At 41.9% G+C, this 20,908-nt stretch overlaps 1 protein-coding gene across 1 annotated transcript in view; it reads right to left on the reverse strand.

The window, feature by feature from the left end:
• LOC130293482 (transcription factor Spi-B-like) overlaps positions 1–18,721 on the reverse strand; it is a 57,800-nt gene extending 39,079 nt beyond the window's left edge. The window contains exon 1 of the mRNA XM_056542212.1: positions 18,541–18,721. The gene's annotated coding sequence lies outside the window, so the exon portion shown is untranslated. The remainder of the gene's footprint in view (positions 1–18,540) is intronic.
• Positions 18,722–20,908: the final 2,187 nt, after the last annotated feature.

Genomic DNA, 20,908 nt, shown 5'->3' on the forward strand with positions numbered 1-20,908 from the left:
TATCTATCTCATATCCATCTATCTATCTCATATCCATCTATCTATCTCATATCCATCTATCTATCTCATATCCATCTATCTGGTTTTTTTTCTCAATATACATTGGCCCATGATCAAGGACTTTCTTGTAGGCAACTGACTGCTTGCATCTTGAAATCTATCTATCTTATGTCTATCTATCTATCTATCTACAAGCAGGAGAATACAGCAGCACACCACTAGAACATATATATAGATGAAATATGAAATGCTAAATTGCTATAATGAAATATGAAAAATTAAGGTGCTTCACTTACCATTTGGCCAAATCTATCTTCTATCTCATATCTATCTATCTCATATCTATCTATCTTCTATCTCATATCTATCTATCTCATATCTATCTATCTATCTATCTATCTTCTATCTCATATCTATCTATCTCATATCTACCTATCTATCTAATATCTATCTATATCTTTATTTATTTGTCTATCCTTTCTATGTATTATCTACAGCAGTCTAGACAAAGTCTGAGGCCAAAATGTCCAGCAAGGAAAGCAGTAGCTGCAGCACTCCAGTATGTTAACACAGTGTAGCTTTATTCCATCTAATATCTACAGGGATGCAATGTTTCAGGTGCCATGCAGCCCCTTTCAAGCATGAAAAAGGCTGCACGGTAGCTAAAAACATTGCATCCCTGTAGATTTTAATAGTAATACACTTTATTTTTAAATACTGGAGTGCTGCAGCTACTGCTTTCCTATCTATCTATCTATCTCATATCTATGTATCTCATATCTATCTATCTTCTATCTATTTATCGATCCCATATCTATCTATCTATCTATCTATTTCTTCTCACCTAAATTAAAAAGTCTAAATTGACCCCATTAACTACACAGTTTACAACAATGCACTGTTGCATAATATCAACCAGACTGGGAACAAGTTTACTTTTCTTACAATCCCTGACCCCATAATCACTATTTTATCTCACCCATCTCATCCTAAGAGCCTCCAGATCCTCCTGACGTACATAGGTGTGAACATTGTTATCTTGTACATATAGATGACTTAGGGTCTATTCACATGGCGGAATTTCCGCTTGCGGAATTCCTCCTCAAATTAAAGCCCACGGACTTCTATGGGAATCTTCAGTCCCATTCACACTTCTGGAATTCCGCTAGCGGAATTCCACAAGTGGAAATTCTGAAGTGTGAATGGGACTGCGGAATCCCATAGAAGTCTATGGGCTTTAATTTGAGGTGGAATTCCGCAAGCAGAAAACGTGCCGTGTAAATAGACCCTTAGGCTAAGTTTACACTACGGAATTTCTGCCAGAGATTTAGCCAGTGGCACTAAGACCGCACGGACTGCATTGCCGTCCCCATAGACGGCAATGCATTTCTGGGTGGATCTTTTTGAAGATCTGCTCAGAAATGCATTGACATCTATGAGGACGGCAAAGAACTGCTCAGAAATGCATTGACATCTATGGGGACGGCAATGCAGTCCGCACGGTCCTAGTGCCGCTGGCTTGATCTCCGGCAGAAATTCTGCCCACAAATTCCACAGTGTGAACTAATTCCACAGTGTGTCCAGAGGCATAGCATGAAGCTTCTGGGCCCTGATGCAAAATCTGCAACAGGGCCCCATATGCCAATTATATTACTGGTCTCTAATGGGGCAGATGTGCATTGGGGCCCCCTTAGGCACCAGGGCCCCGATGTGACTGCCTCCTCTGCTGCCTATATAGCTACACCCCTGGTAGTGTCCCTTTAAATGTACAGTTGTTAAATAACAATGTATAACGTTAAACAGTAAGAACTACAGTATGGGAATCAGTGAGCATACTAGTTTGTTGGCATGTCAATGAAGTCTGGTAAGGAGTGCATGAAGTACCCTGTGACATTTCTTTTTGTTTGTTTTATATTCCTTTGGAAAATTTTATAAAAATTACAGAAAAAAAAGTACAGTTGTTGGCATCCATGTGTGCGTGTTATAGGAGGACGGATATCTGAGCGGTGTATTGTAATGTGTAACTTCATTGATAGGGAAGTTCTGTGTTTGCTTTGTGCAGCTGGAGTTTATTTTTATTAACATAACATTAAGTGGTAAGTTCCTGAAATTCGGAAGAGGAGCAACAGATTTTATTTTTATTTTTTAATAAAAATCTTACAAAATGTCAGAACAGTCGCTTCTAAACCAGCTAAAATAACTAATACTAACAACTAATACTAAAAAAACTAATAAATGGGGTAGTACCTACAGTACCAAATAGCATAAATTCCATCAGTGGCCAATAGGTGGGGGTCCGGCTGTTACGACTCCACTGGAATAAAATGGGGGGGGATTTATCAAAACTTGTGTGCAATTGCCCATAGCAACCAATCAGATATCTTCTTTCATTTTTAAAAAGGCCTCTTTAAAAATGAAAGAAGGAATCTGATTGGACAACTGCACCACTCTTCCTCTACACAGGTTTTGATAAATCTTCCCCATAATGCCTTTCTATGTTTGGACCCCCACCGGTCAGGTCAGACCAAGGGGCAGAGTTACCATTGCAAATTCACCAGAATTCTGTTTTTGATTACTTACACCACATTTATTACTTGTGGTAGACTCCTATTTGACACTTTTTTCCCAGTCTCCAACAAAGAGGCCACGATATTTTCAAAACTGGAACTCACTCAGTCTGTTCATTTGTGACTAGTAAAACTTCTCCGTAAGACCACCTTTCTGAGAAGATCACCCCCTTATTCAGACCAGATTTCAAGTGGCTGATTTCAACTCCACCCAACATTATGAATAGTGGTCATTTTCTTTGAGAAAACCACCCCCATAGACAGCCCCTTTACAATGTATTTTTGGGTGGTCTTCTCAAGGAGGTTTTACTGGACTTCATTCATAGTTATATAGTTGATACGGTTAAAAAAGGACAAAAGTCCTATAACCCTACTGTGTGGATCCAGAAGAAGGGAAAAAAAAAACCTTATGAGGCTGGTGCCAATTGCCCCATACCAAGGGAAAAATTCCTTCCCAAATCCTCTCTAAATATGGCATCAGAAGAAAAAAAGAACGGGATTAATGTTTTGTCACTATAAATCTAAGCAATAGAAGAACTAATATGGTTCCAACTACTGTACTGTGAATAATGGAGGAATAATGTGAGAATCTCAGACATTTTATGTGTTTTTCTTTTGTATAAAGGAATACTTATGTATCTATTAAGATTCCATAACCATACCCCATCTTCTGAGACCATTAAATCCATGTATAGCATAAAGTATAGTGCCAGGTCTATGGCATTGAGGAGGAAAATTCTAATCTTGTACCTTTAAAACATGGTCACTATGTTGGGCTAAACAAGTGTATAGTGATAAGTAAATTACAAAACGTTTCATTAAGCAACAATGAATGAGCGGTCAGACTGCCAGACCCCAGACTTCCTGTCTTATGGCTAGAAATCCGGATGAGAATGTGCAGGATGTTACTGTATATCTGGTGTTTGCCCTAATGGGTGATAGAGGACATTAGAACCTGCTAACAGGTAGAAGAATAGTGTAGGTAACCATAGATCAGCCATCTTCAGACTGGGGCACAGAAGCTCAGGTTATAGAAAGTTATAGGAGCATATTAGGTGTTCTTCACCAGCGGCTACTGAACCATATGTGGCCCTTGGGTTACTATGCAGGTTATTTCCTAGCTATCCCCAAAACCTCAAGGTTATTCCTAAATTAACTTAACAAGGTTATCTTATTGATTTGACATCAATGTTCAGTATTAGAAGAAAATGGCAATTGTGATCAAAGCCCAATTTCACATTGTCTTCTCTCGCCTTTATTCCGTTTACTCCAAAGGCCACATGATTGGCACATTATATTCAATGGTAGATCACATGACTTACCAGAGATAGCAGTCAGGAAAAGTATTGTAGTATTGTGTCTATTAGTGTCCCCGGAAGCAACTACAGCATCCCGGAAATTATATCCACCACAACACGATATATAAGGTGAGATTAGAAAGATAGACACATTGCAGCCCCCTGAGGAAGGCGGTGGTTCCTAGTTACTATGGCTGAGGAGGTTTTTGGCACTTTAAAGGTATTATCCACCATAAGGTGATTTTAGTATGTATCTGGCAGACAGTAATGGACATGCTTAGGAAGGATTTGCGCTTGTCTTGGGGTTAAATGGCTATGTTGTGAGATTACCATAACACTGTGGCTAGCTGTTTGTGAACTGTTGCAGATTGATCTCTCTCCCACCAAGCGATCGCTCCCCCCATTGAAGCAGACAGGCTCCCTGTCATCAGCTGACTAGTGAGTCAGGTCTCGGCCGCACTGCAAGCTGGGAAAAACCTGAAATATTGGGGTGAAAATCACAGAAGAATTGTGAGAAAACCGTCACACACAGGTGCAGACACTATATTATGAACTACACTCACTTTACAGTCCCTGTAGCATAGTCAAATAAAAAAAATCCCAGGATACCCCTTTAAATGCTATGTACTTTAATGTTATGTAGTACAGTAGTAGGTAGAGGCACCTGACTGAGATTTTCAGGAGTGGGCTCTGAAATTTCGGGGACACTAATAGACACAATACTGCATTGATTAACTATAATGTTGCATATGATATTTTTGAACTCCCTTGGGATATATTGATAATATTTATATAGAGTGCTCAGCGCTACAACAGTATTGAACCTCACGCTTCAATTGTTATTCATTGGTAGATCATGTCTCTAGAGCTTTATGTTATATTTTAACCTGTTAAGGACGGCGGGCGTATCCATACGCCCCCATTTTAAAGTCCTTAAGGACTGAGGGCATATGGATACGCCCGTGGGAATTCCGATCCCCGCCGCTAGCCGATTGGGGACCGGACTGGGATGCCTGCTGAAATCATTCAGCAGGCATCCCGGCACATCGCCAAGGGGGGTCCTGAGACCCCCCATGTCGGCGATCGGACATCAGACATGCGATTTTCTCCTATTCGGGGCTGATCGGGTCTCCGGTGACCTGATCACCCGGAAAATAGGGATGACCGGAGCTGTCAGTGACACCCGGATCATCCTGAGGGATAGGAGCGAGGTTGCAGTGCTGCGATCTCCTTCTATCCCCTGCCATTGGTCAGAACTGAATTCTGACCAATGGCAGCGCAGGACAGTGGGTTGCCATGGCAACCCCCTGTTCTGCCCACCCCTGGATGTCGGGCAGTACGGGGGGAGAAGATGGAGGCCTTTACCTGAGGACCAGATGCGATGGGGCCCGGCGATCATCAGAGACATCAGGGGAGATCACGGCGCAGGTAGGGAAACAACGTGGGGGGGGGGAAGGGGGCAGTAAGCGATATTTATTGCTGCCCTTCCTAGTGGGTGCTGAACTGCAACTCACAGCATGCCCAGACAGCCAAAGGCTGTCTGCGCATGCTGGGAGTTGTAGTTTTGCAACATCTGGAGGGTCACAGTTTGGAGACCACTGTTACAGTGGTGCCCAAACGGTAGCCCTCCAGATGTTGCCAAACTACAACTCTCAGCATGCCTAGACTGTCCAGGCATGCTGGGAGTTGTAGTTCTGTAACATCTGTCCCTTCAGATTTTGCAATTTTCATGACATTTTTGAAAATTGCTGCTCTACTTTGAAGCCCTCTAATTTTTTCAAAAAGTAAAAATATGTCCATTTTATGATGCCAACATAAAGTAGACATATTGCATTTGTGAATAAAAATAAAATTTATTTGGAATATCCATTTTCCTTACAAGCAGAGAGCTTCAAAGTTAGAAAAATTCAAAATTTTCATGACATTTTGGGATTTTTCACCAAAAAAGGATGCAAGTAACGACGAAAATTTACCACCAAAATAAAGTAGAATATGTCACGAAAAAACTATCTCAGAATCAGAATAATCAGTAAAAGCATCTTAGAGTTATTAATGCTTAAAGTGACGGTAGTCAGAATTGTGAAAAAAGGGCTCAGTCCTTAAGGTGAAAAAAGGCTCAGTCCTTAATCATGCTAAATAAAATTGGATCATCTAAGTGTAAGCTCTAGATTTATTTCAGTGATAAATGTAAGTAGAGTACTTAGAACTCAGAGTAAGGCCAGAGGGACATACCGTAGTTGACTCAAATATGAGATTGACATATGACAAGTATACATGTCCTGGAGGACCTTTTTGTGTATTTCTACTATTGGTGGAATATTATAGTTGTATGTCGTCTGTATCTTTCCTGTGATGTCATCTATGGAAATCCTTTTTTTGTTTCGAAAAGCAACATTGACTGACTTTATTTTCATTACAAGCTATTGGGTGGGTTTACACAGGCATGTGGAGTGCTTAAATGACAAGCCGGGGCTCGCTCTAAGTGGGGACAACATGAAAGTGACTTTAAAAACATTTGGAGAGATTTATTAAAACCTTTGTAGAGGAAAAGTTGACCAGTTGCCCATAACAACCAATCAGATTCCTTCTTTTGATCAATCTCCCCCATTTTGTTTCTTTTCAGTGCATTTCCCCCGCTTGCTTTGAAATGAATTAATGTGGGGTACAGTGACACCACAGTGTTTGAAACGTAGAATTCTTCATGCTTTGCGGAGAAAAAAAAAATTAGGACATGCAGAATTAATTTTCTATACAATGAAATCTCCCGTAAAGACCATTTAGCAAATTTGACAATGTGACAATTTTTCCCTATTATAGTCTATGGATGCTGACCCTATAAAAGCTCTTATCCAAATAATATTCTTAGCAAATCTTTCAGTTGAACCTCCCTTAGTAAGGCAACACATTAAACTAAGAAAGGAGCAGAATGGGCCTTCCCAACATCAGTGAAAGTCATTCGATGGGAGGCAGAAGCAGGGGGCTGAGAGAAATGTGGGGGCAGCTCATGTCATGCTGGATACTAAGAATAAAAGGGGGGCCATGCTGGGATAAGGAATAAGATGTTAAACCATGCATACTATCATAAAGTAAATAAAAAGCTATGCCAGGGGCCATGGGTTATGTGGGGAGCCATGCTTGGGGATCAAGGATGATAGGTGGGCCATACCATAGACTAGGAATCAGCTAAAGCAGTCATGCTTGGACCAAGAAAGAGATAGGGAGTCATATTGAAGACTATGAACAAGATGGAGACCCATGCTGTTAACTAGGTATGAGATGGGGAAGCATGCTTGGAAATGAGAACAGGAGCCTTGTTTGGGACTATGAATCAGATGCTGGGGACCAGAAGTGAGATAAAGAGTCATAATGGGAACCAAGAATGAGATCAGGAGCCTTGCTTGGGACTATGATTCAGATGGCAAGAGATGCTGGGGACAAGGAATAAGAAGAGGGCAGACCATCCCGACGAACAGTAGTCCAACACAATAAAATATATGATTTTTTTTTGTCTCTTTGATCATAATTTGTGTTCTTTCGTGTGCAAAACATGCTTACTGACTTCTTCAAAAGTCCCACCCTCATAAATGACCATTTTTATGCAAATATGAACCATCTTCAGTCATTGATGACACTTATTTACACAGCTCAATGTGCTGACAACAAAATCACACAAAAATTATCAATGGAAATCAAATTTATCAACCCATGGAGGTCTGGATATGGAGTCACACTCAAAATCAAAGTGGAAAACCACACTACAGGCCGATCCAACTTTCTGTAATGTCCTTAAAACAAGTCAAAATGAGGCTCAGTAGTGTGTTGTTGTAGTAGTAGTAGTAGCCTCCATGTGCCTGTGTGACCTCCCTACAATGCCTGGGCATGCTGGTCTCCTGAGGGATGTCCTCCCAGACCTGGACTGTAGCATCCGCCAACTCCTGGACAGTTGGTGGATGGAGCGAGACATGATGTCCCAGATTTGCTCAATCGGATTCAGGTCTGGGGAACAGGCGGGACAGTCCAGAGCATTGATGCCTTCCTCTTGCAGGAACTGCTGACACACTCCAGCCACATGAGGTCTAGCATTGTCTTGCATTAGGAGAAACCCAGGGCCAACCGCACCAGCATATGGTCTCACAAGGGTTTGAGGATCTCATCTCAGTATCTAATGTCAGGCTACCTCTGGCAAGCACATGGAGGGCTGTGCAAAGAAATGCCACCCCACACCATTACTGACCCACCGCCAAACCATTCATGCTGGAGGATTGTTGTAGGCATCAGAACATTCTTGACAGCGTCTCCAGACTGTCACGTCTGTCACATGATCTCAGTGTGAACCTTTTATCTGTGAAGAGCACAGGGTACCAGTGGCAAATTTGCCAATCTTGGTGTTCTCTGGCAAATGCAAAACGTCCTGCACGGTGTTGGGCTATAAGCACAACCCCTACCTGTGGACGTCAGGCCCTCATACCACCATCATGGAGTCTGTTTCTGACCGTTTGAGTGGACACATGCACATTTGTGGCCTGCTGGAGGTCATTTGGCAGGGCTCTGACAGTGCTCCTGCTGGGTTGTTGCCCTCCTACGGCCTCCTCCACATCTCCTGATGTAGTGGCCTGTCTCCTGGTACACAGCAAACCTTCTTGCCACAGCTCACATTCATGTGCCATCCTGGATGAGCTGCACTATCTGAGCCACTTGTGTGGGCTGTAGACTATCTCATGGTACCACTAGAGTGAAAGCACCGCCAGTATTCAAAAGTGACAAAAACATCAGCCAGGAAGCATAGGAACTGAGAAGTGGTTTGTGGTACCCACCTGCAGAACCATTCCTTTATTGGGGGTTTCTTGCTAATTGCCTATAATTTCCACCTGTTGTCTGTTCCATTTGCACAATCAGTGTTGCTTCCTGAGTGGACAGTGTGATTTCACAGAAGTGTCATTGACTTGGAGTTACATTGTGTTGTTTAAGTGTTCCCTATATTATGTATATCCCAAAACCTGTTATTCTCTAAGACATTACACAGTTTACAGATTATTACGTGTCCATCCTAAAGCTTTTGGAGGAATTGGTCCACTTCATGCAGATTAGCGCACTCGATCAGGGTCACTTGGGTCATATGGCAGAAAGAAGGCACAACTGCTGAATGTCAGATCACAATTTTTTTTTATTCTCTAGATTATAAACTAAACTAGACTAGTAAAACTTAAACCAGTGTGTATTGGAATTCAAGGCTGTTAATCTTTTGCAAGGTGAAAAAAAAACCACAATCCTTCCGTGTGCACGCTCATAAAAAAAAAAGCCCCTTCAATCTCCATCATTGGGCGACACTAATGGTTTTACTATAAGTAATGCACAACACAGATCCAGGAGGGGCTAAGATAATGCTGTTTAATGTTTTTGCATAGGATAATAATAATTATAAAATAAACTCATCAGTGGATTAATTAACTACATAAGGAAAAGAGTCCAGGATTCAGTGGAGAATGTCTAAAGTGATCTACAGGAGAATGAAAGATATAAAAAAGGTAGATTACGATTTTATATAAAAAAAGCTTTAAGTTTGTTTTAATGACTAAAACCAAATACTGGAATATGATCTTTTTTCTAATTTGTTTCTATTTTCTGATTGCATTTTTTTCCTTATTTTAGTAACTTATTATGGAGACATCCATCTTGCCTGAACTGTTTTTAACAGCATTTAGAGATAATCTTTAGGATAAGCTTCAGGGGTTATTCAACATAAGGTGATTTTAGTACGTACCTGGCAGACAGTAATGGACATGCTTAGGAAGGATCTGCGCTTGTCTTGGGGCTAAATGGCTATGTTGTGAGATTACCATAACACTGTGGCTAGCTTTTTGTGAACTGGTATTTCCTGTTTAACGTTTCTTTTTTTGACTACAAATCCCACAATTCCATTTTCCTCCCTCCCACACATGAGCCACCACACCCATTGAAACATATGTGAGCTGCATTCATTCAAAAGACCTGTGGTTTTCAATCAGGGTGCCTACAGCTGTTGCATTAGTTGCAGATTGATCTCTCTCCCACCAAGCGATCCCTCTACCCATTGAAGCAGACAGGCTCCCTGTCATCGGCTGACTAGTGATGTCAGGTCTCGGCCCCATTGCGGCCTGGGAAAAATCTGAGACAACAGTCATTTTGTATGCTGGTAAAAATTAATATTGGAGTGAAAATCACAGAAGAATTGTGAGAAAACCGTCACACACAGGTGCAGACACTTTATTATGAACTACACTAACTTTACAACTCCTGTAGCATAGTCAAATAAACAAAATTCCTGGAATACCCCTTTCATGAACATAAACAGTGAACATCTCCAGGCCCTATTTTATGTATGGGACATGTTTGTAACCAGAAAAATATTTCTGACATAAAAACTTGATGTAAACAATAGGTCATTTTCTGATGACACATTAAAGGTGTTTTCCAGAGACAGATTTATTTTCCATAAATAACTCTGAGTGCTGCAAAAGTAAAAAAATAAGCTATACTTACTTGCCCTGATTTCCCTGTGCTACTGCCCCGACAGCACCCAGTGCTCTCCACTTATCCCTGCTTCCTATGTCATCGCTTTCGTTTAAGAACTGCCTGCTCAGAAAAACACTGTCCGAAACGGTGCCCCATGGTATTTCCTACAGGAATAGAACTTCTTGGGAAGAAACAACATGTGCCATTGGAATAGCAGCAGCAGCGAATCAGAGCAGGTGGATATAGTATATTTTTTAAACAGCTTTACTTATAAAAAAAAATGGTGTCTATGTAGCCTTTAAATTGCTTTTTAGGAGCATTTTTTTTATTTTATATCATAACATTGTATGTATTATGATGTAACAAAGACCACAAAAAAAAATATTTTTTCAGTAGGTCTTAGACATTTTGTTCAGATTTTCTTCTGCAGCCTTCATGTTGTTACATACAGTATATTGCAGGTTGCTCTGCCTGGTTCAAAGTAGAATCCACCAAAAGAGCTACCTGATCGCTCATTCTCCAGCCCTCCTCACTCCTTGTAGAAACACTTAAAGTGTACCTGTCATGATCTTGTTAAAATTTATAACCCTCCCAGTACACTGCCCACATCATGATAAACCACCCCCTGCCTTTATTTTTATTATTTTTTAGTTTTCTACCTTCATATTGCTCTGTATTTTTTGTTCAGTCTCAGTCAGATTCACAGACTGGGAAGGAGCGTTCCCCAGCAGGGGTGACATCATCTGAAGCCATACAGGGGAGAACTTCCTCCCTCACTCTGCTACACACAGCCCAAAGCAGTTCAGTGTGAGATGAGCTATGATTGAATAAGGCTGCAACCCCCCATCCCCCCCTCAGCATTTCCTGATTTTGGACATCTGCCAGGCTATCAGGAGTCCAAAGTCTGTGCAAAAGATAGGGGGAAATGTGCTCTGGACTAGTAGGGAGACACCTAGTGGCATGCAATCACATGCTTCTCACATGTCCCGGCTGTACTATGAAACTTCCGACTCATGCCAGGTCGGCATGAGTTCGAAATCTATAGCCGGGACAGCTAGGGAAACCCCTAGTGGTCACTTTTTCAACTGAAAAATTAAAATAGAAAGGAAGAAAATTTTTAAACACATTCAATTGGAAAGTTGTTCAGAATACTTCTATCTATAAAATAAAAAAATATTTTTGGGTGAGCGGTACTCTTTAAAGATAATATAGAGACAATATCAGTATATCAATATATCATCTTTAGAGATGAGCGAACTTACAGTAAATTCAATTCGTCACGAACTTCTCGGCTCGGCAGTTGATGACTTTTCCTGTATAAATTCGTTCAGCTTTCAGGTGCTCCCGTGGGCTGGAAAAGGTGGATACAGTCCTAGGAGACTCTTTCCTAGGACTGTATCCACCTTTTCCAGCCCGCCGGAGCACCGGAAGGCTGAACTAATTTATGCAGGAAAAGTCAGCAACCGCCGAGCCGAGAAGTTTGTGACGAATCGAATTTACTGTAAGTTCGCTCATCTCTAATCATCTTCAGTGCATAAGACAGACATGCAGCGGGGACCGCTGCGTGTCTGTCTTATGCACTGAAGATGATATTCTGAATAAAGTTCTCGGAACCAGAACGCTGTTCGGGTGAGTGCCATCTTTCAATTCTTGTTTGGATACTTTGTATCATGTATTATTTTATTTTTATTAGAATAGAAATTTTCTTCAGTAAAGGAACTGTTCTGTTCCAAGTGTGTCTCGTTGCTATTATTTGCAACAACATCATGGGCATTGTACACCTGCACCCAGATATTATGTCATGTGGTCATAGATTTCATGTGCAGACCCCCTATTGACAAAATTGTACCGGTTGCTAGAAAGGTACTTGGGTCCAACCATTGTCCTCTAGCTGCCACGACACTAGGATCTCTACCTGGAGTACTACAAGTACCAAGTGCCGCAACATCTATAGCGTACCCTCGTGGCAGCTGCAATACAGGTTTGGGATTACAGGGAGTCATATTCTCAGTCTCCAAGTTCATAAGGGATTTTGTCAAGTGCATAGAACCCAAGAAGGAAAAAAGATCTTGTACCTACTTTTCCCCATCAGGTGCCATATCCAGAAATATCATACTAAGGTACTACACGGCAGCAGCAGACTGCCTACTGTAGTAAGGAGTAAGGAACTTCATGGGCCACTATCAGGCTCCATGGATTGGGTACACTTTACTCTTCCAAAAAAAAGCTAAAAGAGATATATATATATATATATATATATATATATATATATATATATATATATATATATATATATATAGAGGTGGGCTGCAAATGAAAGCCATCTGTCCTGGAAGGACTTATTTGCATTCTTGGTATTCACGCTTTCAAATACTCCATGCTAAAGTAGATACACTGTTCTTTAGGAAGAGAAGGATCATATCTGAAACATGCAAATGTCCAAGTGGAATGCTCTTTGAATGTCTACGATGTGAAAGATAATGGAGCCATAGACAAAAGCTTTATTAAACATATAAAAGCAACTCTAGAAAGATATGGAAATTCTTCCATCTGTTCAGGTCCACGTCCTTGTCCACGGGTTATTGTAGCAAATGTCCAAATATTCTTTGGAATAGAGCAACGAGCCACCTAAGACATGTAGCGTTTGTCACTCTCCTTTCCCTAATTCTGGACACCTTATAAAAAGTGGTTTTCCCGACAAGGAACATGGAAGAGCATCTTTAAGGGTAAGAAGAATTTAACTTACTTTGAACTCCGATGTCCACTTTTTACAATCCCTTGTTTTTTTTTTTGTATTTGTAAATTTACAAGTTAACAGTTAGAATATGTAAAAAGAAAAAAAACACAGAGATGGCGCCTTGATGGTGCCTTTACCCTTTTAATTCTAGGGGTTAAAGGGGGGTAGGTCGGGAGAGAAAGGAGGGGGGATTATTCTGCTCACCTTTCAGAGTTGTGCTGCAACCAGGCACAACTCTGTGAAGCGCTTTTGCTGGTGTGCGGCAAGGTTCAGGGGCCGCTAACCGCTGGAACAGCTGGCCAATGTTCTGGCTGGTCTCCGGTGGTGCGGGGTGCCAGCCGGTGTCGGCGTTCTGGAGCGCTGCTTCTGTGGGATGGGTACAGTCAGTTGGTGTGTCCCAGATGTCCAAGTGAAGTCCGCTGGCAGATGTTGCAGCTGCTGTCAGTGGTGATGGCCCCCTCGATGTATACTGGTCCCTTGCGGTCAGAGCGCAGTTGGAGTCACGGTGAGCAGAAGGGTGCCGCTGTCCTCGAGACCCCGGTGTGATAAAGTTCTTTTCGGTTGGTGATCGGGAGCAGCTTTCTTGCCGAGACCGCTGGCAGGCGGTGGCAATAATGTAGGAGAAAATGGCAGGAGTCCCCACGCGGGGGTAACCCCTGGAAAAATTCCTCGGCGTTTGCTGTGAAAGCGCTTCTCCGTTGCGACAATAAATGGCTGAAACTTCTTGATTAGAAGGGGGGATTTATTATACAAACGGGTTACAAAAATAAAAAATAAAGAATAAGAAATGAAATTCAGAAGGTGGACAATGTGTTTCAATAGGGGAATCCTTTCTTCTTCAGGTCTGAAGAAGAAAGGATTCCCCTTTTGAAACACGTTGTCCGCCTTCTGAATTTCATTTCTTATTGTTTATTTTTGTAACCCAGCGGTTAGCGGCCCCAAGGGAGACTAAAGCGGTCACACAAATCTTGAAAAGAAGGGAAAGAAGGAAATTCCCCAAACAAATGCATGGCAACTTGACTCCATGATCACTCCAGAAGCCGGCTGCCTCCAAGTCCTGCAGGTGCTCAAAACGAGGATTCCCCCACAAAGGTGCTCTAGGAGACATTACCGACAACGGAAAGCATCTGGAGACCACCGACCACACCTCAGCCACAGTTCTAATAGGGGTCAACAACTGGGCAGTAGAAGTAGATATAATACAAGGTATTAGTCAAGGTTTCATACGAACCCATGAGAGCTCCCGCCAGAGCAGTAGATGCATTCGCCAGATCCAGGTCGATCCACTAGGCAGCATACACCAATTAAGACGCTAAAAATTAATTATGCATGTTAGGAGCAGCTAAGCCTGGTTGGACACCTGAAGCAACGCCTGACCCAATCGTGGAGGTTTGTCTTACCAATAGAAGGATCTCAAAACGCCACTTCGCTTTACAAAATACTGAAAGATGAAAAAGATATAAAAACTTGGGTAAGTATATAATTCTGAAGATATTGATCCTGCCAGCTAGGGAAAGGGGCAGAGAGGACCAGGCTTGCAATTTGACCGTCACAGACGACTGAACCGGGACTAAATTCAAATGACGTAAGCCCCCAAACAAGCAGAAACCTCCAACCCCAAATATGTGAACTGAGTAACATTTTGCAACCCATCAGGAAGAGAGGGTATGGGGTCCGCCACCGCCGACAAAGACATTAGTGAAGACTTAGCCCAATTAACCCTGAGACCCGAGAAGGAACTAAAGCCATCTGGGAGGACAAACAAGGCCCCCAGGAAACCCTGGACATCAACTAAATAAACCAGTGTGTCATCTGCGTACATGGATACTTTTTCCTCTAAGGAATTTCTACGTACCCCATGAATACAGGTGGAAGCTCGGATGGCCGCTGCCAGGGGTTCTACTGCCAAAGCAAACAAAAAGGGAGATAGAGGTCAGCCCTGCCGTGTACCCCTACCCAGCAGAAAAGAATCCAAGACGTCCAGATTTGTGCGTACTCTGGCTCTAGGGCTATCATATAGCAACCGTACCCACGCCCGAAACCGAAGACCAAATTGAAGGACCCTCAAGACACTCCGAAGGTATACACATTCCACAGAATCAAAAGCTTTATATACGTCAAAGCTAACTACGTATCCCCCAGAAGCATCCCCCTCCGCTGCAGCAATGTTAAGATGTAACCGTTGGACATTTATGTCCGTAGCTCTCCCTGGCATAAAACCTGCCTGGTCAGGATGAATACAATCCCTTATTTTTAAAAGGTTCCCCAATAAATAAACTGGTCAAGCTGGTCATCGTTTCAAGCTGTCCTGTAGGTGGAACAATTGTTTTATCGCTACACTGGAACTATATGCTTACAGTATCATATCCTGTGATGTAAAATAGCACTTATTATGTCATCCATCAAAACCTGAGTATAATTTGCATACAATATCAACATTATAATCTCAAGCCAAGCCCGACTGCCAAGAAAGTGTTACAGTACATTATCACCCTATACTTTATATGGGCTGTCATACCCGCCTCCTAGTTAGCTGGTAGATTGAACTGTTAACTACTACTCCTATAGGAAAGAGACCTTATGGGCCCCTCTATAGTTACACCGCTGGATGCAAAGACAACCCTCATCTTTAGGCTATGTTCACATTTGCACTGGACGATCAGTTGGGAGCCTCCATTGCTCTATCACATCTGACAAAGAATATGGTGGATCTGAAACTCTCAATAGGTTATATTGGTAAACATTCAACCAAGTGTTGACCCTGCTTTGGTCTAGAGTAGAAGCATGTCTCTAGACCCAAAGCAGGGCAGGTTGTGGGTCATACAGCTTTTAGGATCACAAAGTGGATAAAATCAGGGCCGGCTCTGCCTATAGCCAAAATGGGCAGCTGCCTAGAGTGCCCTCTTAAAGGGGTTGCCGTTCTGCCTGTCACATGAAAGTTAGACAGCCAGCATTCGAACCATTCGCTCAACCAGCAGCACCACCATAACCCCACCCTCCCTGATGTGTGTCATCCCAGTAGTAAGGGGATTACATGGGGAGGAGGTTTGTTGCAGTGTGTCACCCCAGTAGTAAGGTGGGACATGCCAATGGGTGGAGTCAGGGGGCAGCAAAATTAGCTTTTGCCTATGGTGGCAAAAATCCTTGTCCCAGCCCTGGATAAGTTTTAAAGATTTTCTTAAAAATTAATCTTAGCCAAATTCTGCAATAAAGAATCAGCTCAAAATCCATGGGGAAATTGACATGGGCAAATTCATTGTGGATTTCCTCCATTTACTTTAAAGGGACCCTGTCATCACTTTCATGCTGCCTTAAAGGGGTATTCCAGGCCAAAACTTTTTTTTATATATCAACTGGCTCCGGAAAGTTAAACAGATTTATAAATGACTTCTATTAAAAAAATCTTAATCCTTCCAATAGTTATTAGCTTCTGAAGTTGAGTTGTTGTTTTCTGTCTTACTGCTCTGATGACTCACGTCCCAGGAGCTGTGCAGTTCCTATGGGGATATTCTCCCATCATGCACAGCTCGCGGGACGTGACATCATCATTGAGCATTTAGACAGAAAACTTCAGAAGCTAATAACTATTGGAAGGATTAAGATTTTTTAATAGAAGTAATTTACAAATCTGTTTAACTTTCCGGAGTCAGTTGATATATATATATATATAAGGTTTTGCATGGAATACCCCTTTAATCACAAGGTATGGGGATAATGCCCTTCAGCTTCTCCCTGCCCCACCAACAATGATTGATAGATCTCTAACTGTATGGGCATTGGGAGGGACCTAACAGTCAAGGCCGACCGAGCAGGCAGAACCACCTCAATGACCTATGATTCAGATAACATGAAAGTGATGACAAAATCTGCATTAAAGGGGTACTCCACTGGCTAGTGTTCGGAAGTAGATGTTCCAAACGCGGTTTTCGTGCTGCGGGGGGTCAACCATGCCCCTCGTGATGTAATGACCACGCCCCCTCAATGCAAGTCTATGGGAGGCGGCGTGGCTGTCATCACGCCCCCTCCCATTAACTTGCATTGAGGGGGTGTGACCATGATGCTACAAGGGACGTGCCCGACCCCCGCAGCACGAAAACAGCATTTGGAACGTTTCGGACACTGGCCAGCGCAGTACCCTTTGACTCTAAAATATTTGTCCCCATATTTTGCAGTTTTCAGTGAGGAAATGCTATGTGATTTTCGACTACACTAAATCCTAAATTTTTCACTGCATGGGCACGTACCCTTATTGTGCAAAATATATTCTCATTAACCATATATGTCAATGATCTGGATGATCGAGGGCATCAAAGGCAAGGTGGACAGGATACCTACACATATACAGTACTTGTACGCTGCCAAGTCAGTTGGAAAATTCTGATTCCCCCCCCCCCCATACTCTTTCTCGTTCATTTATTTTCTCTCCATACCCCTGTTAGAACGGACATATTATGAGGAATAAAAGCAGTCATGGCCATATTATGTTCTTACCAGCCTGGCCTTAGATTTCGTTTTTTTTTCCCTTCCATGATAACCCTGGATAAGTATTTTATCATTTTCCATTAATAGTCTAATTCTTCCTCTTCTAATGTGTAATTGAACATGACTAAGTGACTTCATATTTACTTACCATGATATCACCACCACGATACAACCAAACTGCTCCTGGAACTGCACAGAATCTGTACAGTGATTTACTAGCACATTATCTTAATATACGGCGCTGAGGGACAATCTCCAATATTTGCTCACATCGGGTTATTACACGGATACACCTGGTGCGCTGATTTGTAAACATGGAGAATCATAAAATGACTATAGATATTTGCTTTGTGTTCATTGAGGGAAATGCCACTGCCTCAGTGTTTTTCCTGGTTTCTTGGATTTGTAGACAACAGGAGGACCAACATACAACATGTCCTCCTGAACTGTGAGCAGAAAACCACACAGACCAGTTATTTTACACCAGTCTCGGCCAATGACCTGGTCAGCTTAGGCCCTGTACATTACATCTGACATAGTTTTCATCCATTATATGTTTGCCCTATTGTCTTCATTGGTAATAGTACGGCTGGGACATCTGACTAGCCGACCAGTATCACTGGTGCTGGACAGGAACCTTGACTGTATTGAACAGTTACTAGTTTAGGTCTGAATCCGATCAATGTGAGTTGGTTTGTGTTTCTTCACCTATTTTTGAGAGGAAACTATTTTGTAGGAGAAACCTTCTCATATTTACATCTACTAGAAAACCGAAAAGGGCACTGTTATGGTCCGAGACCTAGATACAGATACTGGATAACGGCCTGTGATATGCTCATAGATGCGGTCTGTCACTGCGGGAGACCAGAGTCCTTGCGCCTGTGAGTCCGGGGGTGCTGGGAACCAAGAAGCCTAAAGTCATATAACAAATAACCACACTGAAGAAACAGGTAGCCGCACTCACCGCTAGGCTGCTGTAGCTAGACTCCATCGGCTTGCACGGATGATCCGGTATCAGACCTGTAGCAATAAACATATCAGGAAACTTTTTGTAGTTGCTCTATAACTATTGGGATACTGAAACATGAACCCCCTCTATTAACCTAGACTTTCATATTAAGTTAGATAAGAATAGTTTGTGTGACTCAAACAACCTGGTTAACATGTACATTGGGGGGCATTTATCAAAACCTGTGCAGAGGAAAAGTTGACCAGTTGCCCATAGCAACCAATCAGATCGCTTCTTTCATTTTACAGAGGTCTTTTCAAAAATGAAAGAAGCGATCTGATTGGTTGCTATGGGCAACTGGTCAACTTCTCTTCTGAACAGGTATTGATAAATCTCCCTCAGTGTTTCTTTAATACACACTTTCTATGACAGAAAAAAATGGCTATAATTCTATTTTAGTAAACCCCTACTACATGTTCAGAAGATACATGATTGGAATTCGTTATAAGATCATGTCTGTGGGCACCATCAGTAAGTAGATTAGACAGCTTTCGTGTTCACGTCAGGCTTTGCGAAAGACGTCTCAGGTCTGTCTTTACGGTGCAGAAGTATATCACCAGTTACACCATCTTATGACTCACTGTATTTGTTGGAGTTGACTACAAAAAGTACAAAATGACAGAACACATGGAAATAGACATTGCCAGTTAGACCACAGTGTTGATCAATATATGGAGTCTCCGAACAGAGCGCACTTCTAACCGACTGGTGACCAACGCAATGCAGAGAGGCGGATGGCAGAAGATCAAGCAACAGGTTCAACAACCCGACACCCTGTTGCAAAAAAAACACAAAAAAAAAAATAAAAAATACAGGCCAGTAAAGGAAGAAATCCAAAATGATGTGATACATCATAGATACATGTCAGAAGATGACATTGGTAAAGTCTGATATTGGATCAAACCACTTTGCCACCTGAGATTTTTGTTATTTGAAATATTAAGAGAAGGGCTGGTCAAGTCAGTGACAGTGTGCTGAAATCTCGCAACTTTCCCCGCTTGTAAGGGTGCATGCACACCACGTTTTTGCTATATAGTTCCCATATACGGTTTCAAGTTAACAACCATACGGTACCGTATAGAAAACTGTATGCATTGACTTAACATTGTAAACCATATGTAAAACGCATCATCCGGTTTAGTCCGTTTTGTGTCTTATACAGTTTTGTCCGGTTCATACCCATACCCAAAACCATAGACTACCAAGTTTTTTGGTCTGGGTGAAAAACCCAAACATGGGAGTCAATGGGAACCGTATGTGCGTACGGTTTTTGTCTTTGCACAGTTTTTTTTTTCTTGGAATTTCAATCAAACAAGTAAAACTTTATTCAAAATGGAGTGAAAAGTTAAAAACGTATACGTTTTTTTCTTTTAAAAAACTGATGCAACCGGACAATGATTTTTCAAACCGCATACGGGTTGAAATTTGTACACACGTTTTGATACAGTTTAGTCCGGTTTTGAATAATCAGTTTTTCATCAAAAACCTGCAAAAACGTAGTGTGCACCCTTGGAATGGTATTAATTATGGTAATAATGGTGCCTGTAAAATCTGTGGAATTGTGTCATGGCTACAAGGTACCATGCAAAAAAAGACATGTACAGGATATCCATGCAGACCTGAACACGGACACCACTTTAGCAGAGCCGTAGTGACAGTTGTTTCACACCATCTAGTCTGATGAAACACCTAGATGATGTGAAACAGCTGTCACTATGGCTTTGCTAAAGTGGCATCTGTGTCCAACTCTGCATGGATGTTTTTAACCGCACACGGAAAGAAGATAAAATAGATGGTAAGTGCCTCTCATTTCACTTCCTTACACTTTTATTCACACTTGTTTATTAAACAGAGATTGCGCGCCCCAGTATTTGAATTTTAACATCACCCACTACTGTTGGCTTGCCGGGAGCCGTGCACTAGAGAAATGAAGGGTTAGTCAAGGTTGTGCCAACTTCTGTGTCTGTACTAACCCTAAAAAGATACATGCAATGCTTTTCCTCAAAAGGGGTATTCTGAGTTACAACACCTAGCACCTCTCCACAGAATAGGGGATAGGTGTCAGATCATGGGGATCTAATGGGAAATTCCCCTTTTCATCTGGCTTTCCCTTTTAAAAAGGGGTATTTTAATGTAGACAAAACCAACCCTATGTTCAATGTGAGCAGAAAGATGTCATAGTGGAAGTTATGTTTCTCGAGACACTCCTCTATAAGCCAAAACATAAATACAAAGCAAAGTTGGCAGACTGTCCAGCCATGTATTACGTGGTAGCCCATTCATACGACTAAATTCTATGTAACACATCCTGCTGTGAGTTTTA

The sequence above is a fragment of the Hyla sarda genome, chromosome 10 (genome assembly GCF_029499605.1).
Source record: "Hyla sarda isolate aHylSar1 chromosome 10, aHylSar1.hap1, whole genome shotgun sequence".
In the NCBI taxonomy this organism is placed as follows: domain Eukaryota; kingdom Metazoa; phylum Chordata; class Amphibia; order Anura; family Hylidae; genus Hyla; species Hyla sarda.